We start from the raw sequence: 6,307 nt of genomic DNA on the forward strand, positions 1-6,307 counted from the left end.
CCCTCTCTCCCCTGCACTCTCTCTCATTCTCTTTCATTTTTTCTCTCTCCCCTCTCTATGCTCTCTCTACCCCCCCTACACACTCTCTCTCTCTCTCTCTCTCTCTCTCTCTCTCTCTCTCTCTCTCTCTCTCTCTCTCTCTCTCTCTCTCTCTCTCTCCACTGAGTGGGTAGCTCTTTGTTGTCTCCTCAATGTCTCTCGGCCATCATGAATGGGTCCCCTTGCACCAGTCAGAAACTACACCCAACGATGACCCAAAATGGAGGTTTATGATGTTCTCGAGGAAGAGGGGAACCCCACAGGGGAGAAGGTGGGGCCGATGGAGGCCCCAACTCTAACAGCACTTTGATCTCATGAGAATGGAATCACTTGAATATGTATCACTGTTCCCGAGAGACTCGGAGTGTGTTATTTTAGAAGGGGGTTGAAATGAAGCATTGATTCCTAAGGCCACTCACAGACCCATATACAAACACAGATAGATGTTCAACACATCAAGATATAAATACATTGTGCACATGTTCAGACTGCTTCAGAGCGCTTCCAATGACACAGTCAGAAATGTATTTTTAACCAATGTTGGTAGGAGGAACGTTGTGAGGAGGAAGCGGTACACACAGACCCGCTGTAACCTATCGGTGGTAGAAGAGTCGTCCAGCGGCTGGAGGAAGCGCTGTGTACTTGAAACCTTTCACCCGGAAGCAGATCGAGGGCAAGGAGGCCTACAGGTTAGACTGTTGACACAGGGGTTTGAACCCCTAGCCGCTAGACTTGCCTGACCCCAATAACGTATGTTGGTTCCCACTTGGTACAGAGCCCTAACACATCCATAATAAGAGGAAATGAGAACCCCCCCCTGACAACCGTGCTGACTGTTTTATCAGTCTGGATTTTTTTTAAGCGTTTTTTCAGCCTGTCTGCATTAGTGGTTCCCTCTGGTTTAAACTGGTTTAAACCTCTAGTGTGGACGGCCCAGGGCCATATCCTGACGGTTTCCCACACTCTCACATCAAAGAGCCTCTGAGAGAGAGAGAGAGAGAGAGAGAGAGAGAGAGAGAGAGAGAGAGAGAGAGAGAGAGAGAGAGAGAGAGAGAGAGAGAGAGAGAGAGAGAGAGAGAGAGACAGAGAGAGACAGAGAGAGAGATAGAGAGAGACCGAGATAGAGATAGAGATAGAGATAGAGATAGAGATAGAGATAGAGATAGAGATAGAGAGAGGGGGGGGGGGTGCTACCATTCTTGTATTTAGTTCTTTAAGGTGTCAAACCCCCCAGACACAAGTTGGAGATGGCGCTACGCTATCCCAGAGCTCACTAGCTGAGATAACTCGATAGTTTCCTTCATATATCAAGCTTAGGTGGTCTTTCACACAAACCCACACACACACAAAAAACAAACACACATGCACGCACACGTGCAAGTTCTTAGAAAAATGTGGCTAAACTTATGACAAGTGAGAGTAATAGGACATGGAAAACAATTTTGATAATATAGACAGAAAAATAGAATTGTCTAAACCATATTGATGTTGGTGGTAAACATAAACAAATTGCTCATCCGCCTTATCATGTACTCGGTCCACAGCGAAAACCTAATGTTTTCATTGTGTGTGTGCGTGTGTGTGTTTGCGTGCTTGTGTGTGTGTGTGTGTGTCAGTGTGTGTTTGTGTGTGTGTGTCTGTGTTAGCGTTTTTGTGTCAGTGTGTGTGTGTGTGTGTGTGTGTGTCGGTGTATGTGTGTGTGTGTGTGTGTGTGTATGTGTGTGTGTGTGTCTCTGTGTGAGTGTGTGTTTGCAGAGTCTGACTCCGCTGGCCTTACGAGGTCCAGGACCCTGGGAAAGTTGTGTCAGCTGATCAGACACAGGAAGAGAACTCTCTCCGTCAGTCCGTCGCCGTGGGTAACCGCTTGGACCACAGCCCACCGCTCGACCAGCCAATGGTGGAGCGACAGTTGAGCCGGGCGGGAGAAACACCAAGGAAACGCTGTGGAATTCACCGAGCTACAATGGCCTTTTGGTCAAAAGGGGTCGCAGAAAACACTGCATTAAAAGAGAGTTAATGCTGCGACGTTGTAAAGAAAAAAATAACGATTGTCACCTGAACCTTGTGGGTCGGGACCCCACTTGGAGAACCCTAATAGACACACAGGGTCGTAGGAGATGGCTGACTCATGAAATCAAGATATTTGAAAGCTTTTTGACAAAAAGTTTTTTAACGGTTTGAGTAATCTCGTAATGGTCCTGTGAATACAGACGATTCCAAACCAAAGGCGAACTACTACAATCATCCACTTAGTGGGGTATTAAAACAATATGAGTGGAAGCAGATGCATGTTGGTTGGGAGACGCAATCATTTTCACACCCAAAAATGTGTCAGAGACCCAAATAGCTTGGGGACCATCTTATCAATAACATGGAAAGAATAAGACTTAACATTTGAACAGTCGATAGAAATGACTGTAATGTGGATATGAAGACAAAGCAGTCAGGGATTGACTCATCATTGAACTCATCGAATCCAGTTCCTTAAACATATAGGGAAGTGGATTAGCTCACAGGCCTTTATCACAGAAGTGTGATAAAGACTGGGGACTTACACAGGTGTAGCTTATTAACTTCATTATTGGTCAGTAGCTATGCCAGAGGCCATAGTTAACATCATGCAATACATATTTGCTCACCCTACTATCCCACGTCTGTAACAATGGCTGACTGTAAAAAAAGAAAACACTTTCTTTTTAGGATCATGGATGCCGACTGTTCTTTACTTTGATATTCTTTGCCACTTGATTGATTAATGAAAGCAATAAAGGTGCCCTGGAGTGTCCGAGATGGTTAGTGACATTGTTTCTAACCAGAGAAGAGAGAGGCAGGACTCAACATGTGTGAGAGCTCAAATGACGAGAACCTTAGCAAACGGAGTAATATTGAATTCATTTTCAAATTTAAATTGTTTTCCTATGCTTTTCTTTGCCACGGAATGCACTTTTTGAAATGTGCTATTAAATAATAGTACATTTAGGATGAGCTAGTTATGCACATCACTGTGTGTGTGTGTGTGTGTGTGTGTGTGTATATGTGTGTGTATGTGTATGTTTGTGTGTGTGTGTGTGTGTGTGTGTGTGTGTGTGTGTGTGTGTGTGTGTGTGTGTGTGTGTGTGTGTGTGTGGTTGTGGCTGTGGCTGTGGCTGTGTCTGTGTGTGTGTGTGTGTGTGTGTGTGTGTGTGTGTGTGTGTGTGTGTGTGTGTGTGTGTGTGTGTGTATGTATGTATGTATGAATGTGTGTGTGTATGTGTATGTATGTGTGTGTGTGTGTGTGTGTGTGTGTGTGTGTGTGTGTGTTGGTGTGTGTTTGTGTGCATGTATGTATGTATGTGTGTGTGTGTGTGTGTGTGTGTGTGTGTGTGTGTGTGTGTGTGTGTGTGTGTGTGTGTGTGTGTGTGTGTGTGTGTGTGTGTTTGGACAAAGAGAGTCTGTGGAAAGGCCTGCTTACTGTCTCCTCTGTAAAGACAGGCGGACATGCCTGACAGAACGGGCAGGGAACAGTACAAAGCCTGGTCGATAACTTGTGAGAACCAGGAAGTGAAAACAGGGGCCCGCAAAGATACAGACAACCTGACAGTGTTTTGATGTCCCTCTCTGACTCTCTCTCTTGATGTGTCTCACACAGAAATTACTTGAGGTTGCACTTCCTAAAATCGTTATCCATGATGATCATGAAGCTTCAGTCTCATGTTAGTCCACCGAACACATTTAGCCTGTGACATCATCTTTATGTTTGCAAAACCTGACCCCACAACTCCAGAAATATAGTTTTAACCCCCATCAACATCCGCCCTTAATGGTACAGTGTGCGACCCATAAACTGTGCATCAAGTTGATTCCCGCCTCTCAGAATAAACTTGGTGATAAACTTGTTTGGGAGAACAAACGATGGTGATGATGAAGATGGTGTTAGGATCCTGCTTATCAAGTAATTGCTTCTTCTGTTCTTCAAGCCAAACTCTCATACATTACAGTAAAACGTTAACTGGGTGATGGTAAATGGGTGAGCAGCCTCGTTATTAGGTGAACAATAGCTGTAGGTTAGTGGGGGTAGAAAAAACATTTACATAAGCATATTGACCCATTGACATCTTTGTATCAGATAAAAGTTAGATAGGCAATATCCTGTTATTCTCTCTACTGTGTATGTCTTGGAAGAGATGAGGTAACATTCCAGTCCGTTATAAGATCTGGTCAACATGGTAACTCATTTAAACCAGGTCGGATTTCCTGGTTTAGCTTGTTAGTAGTTATTAACTTTTGATATCTTCTATCTACCTTCTTTCATTGACGCTTATGTAAGTTCTGTTTACGCGATCGTATTACGGTCTGTTTCTGCCTGTTTTTTTCCTGGTATTGTTTCACTACCGCAACTTTATAGACTCCTGTGCTCTGATGTCACATCCTGTGCGACGCCTAGCTTGCGTCTGGATTTTCAGATTTTCTGATCGTCTCTGAATGTCTGCAAATGTTCTTCAGTCAATTAAATTGTCAAGTAGTTAATAATAATCTAACATATTATGTTTCAATGTGTGGAGTGTGTGGATGATGGCTGGTTGAAGCAGCCTCAACTGGCCTGAGTCAGACTCTGGGCAAGGCTGCGTTCCTGGTGTGCATTGAGGAATCAGTGGGTACAGGTTTTACAAATCCTACCATACTAGTTGGTAAGTGTGCCAAAAAAAAGATCTAGTATGTCCCGTTACATAGTATGGAAAATGCAGTATGCCAAAAATACCAGGATGTTGTAAAACATCCGGTCGCATTTCACAGTATGCAAGCCAGCTGTCTTTTTTGGCTATCCTGCCCCATAATAAGATATGTCACATCGACTGAGCCCGCGAAAGTCAATGGGGGACGCGACAGGCGTGCTGATGTGAAATCAGCTGTAGTATGTCCCAATGGAATGCTTACTGTGTGCAACAGTTCCTTCTTTGTAAGGGTAGCTGCTGTACATACTACAAGGTAACAGAAAAATCATGCGACATTGAACGCAGCGCAGCCAACATCACACACACTCGGGGAGATCTTCTCCATGGCAGAATGTTACAACTCCTGCTCTGTACAAATAACCCGCTTCCATCACCAGCACCCTACCTTCTTGTTATGGGGGAGCCCAGAGAAAGCCACCTAGGTGGATTGGGGCAGTCACTTTGGTGGCATGTAGCATGCACATTGCTACAATATGACAAAGTTAAACAGAGCTACACAGGACATTTGCAAAGTGTCCTTTAATCAAGTCAATTGTTTTTTTTTTACATGTTAGATTGCAAATACTGCACAGACCATGTTTACATTAATACATTTAGCCGTTCAGCTGAAGAGTGAGTCTAATGCACACCAATGCCCAAGTGGTGGTGGGATGGGTGCTCCTTTAAATGTCCTGATGCAACAGCGAGCTGCGTGGGTGCAAGATGTCTTTGCTTGTTGAGCTTGGACTGCTTGTACTGAGGTCAGCTCTGGACACTTCCGTGCCTCCTCGCTGAAATAGACATATTCTGGGATGTGGTTTACAGGGAGGAAACAGCTCATCCTAAGCCCTGGACTGGAGTGGTTAGAAGATGGACTGTAGCCGGTCTGATAGTGAAACTATGTGTGTGTATGTGAATCTAGCTATATAGCTGGCTTTATATCTGTCGTCCTACATCTGTATGTCTGTCTATCTATATGTTTGCAATGTATAGCTATATATTTATCCGTCTGAATAAGTATTTATTGATCCGTCAATCTGTATTGTTCTCCTTTCTGTTCTTGTGTGTTTGTTTGTTACTGTTATGTTCTATTAATGTTGCTGTGTGTAACCACATTTGTCTCCCAGATGCTGAGAGTCCGTTGGCTTGGCAACAGAGAAACAGACTCGTCACTGTGGATGTCATAGCAAGAGTTTTCCCCACTTCAACTCACACATTATGTCACAGATTACGTCAATGAAATCAGTTATTTCTACACCTACTCCCTGCCCAAAAACCTTGCAGTGTTTTGACAATTTAGATGCCAAGTAGGTCAGTCAGAGTAGGCCGGTCAGAACCGACCTCAGAAAGAGAAACGAGAAACAGGGAGAATTAGATAGGGAGAGAGAGAGAGAGAGAGAGAGAGAGAGAGAGAGAGAGAGAGAGAGAGAGAGAGAGAGAGAGAGAGAGAGAGAGAGACGAGCTGGCTGTCGCCTTGCATGGTTGACTCCGCCGTCGGTGTGTGAATGTGTGCGTGAATGGTGAATGTGAGGCAATATTGTAAAGCGCTTTGGGTGGCCAATGGTTAGAAAAGCGCT

The 6,307-nt window shown here is 44.3% G+C and overlaps 1 protein-coding gene across 1 annotated transcript in view; it reads right to left on the reverse strand.

Moving 5' to 3' along the window:
• The window catches only part of afap1l2 (actin filament associated protein 1-like 2), a 39,713-nt gene that overhangs the window by 25,505 nt on the left and 7,901 nt on the right, over positions 1-6,307 (reverse strand). The window lies entirely within an intron of this gene.

This window comes from Gadus chalcogrammus, chromosome 18, assembly GCF_026213295.1.
Source record: "Gadus chalcogrammus isolate NIFS_2021 chromosome 18, NIFS_Gcha_1.0, whole genome shotgun sequence".
Classification (NCBI taxonomy): Eukaryota; Metazoa; Chordata; class Actinopteri; order Gadiformes; family Gadidae; genus Gadus; species Gadus chalcogrammus.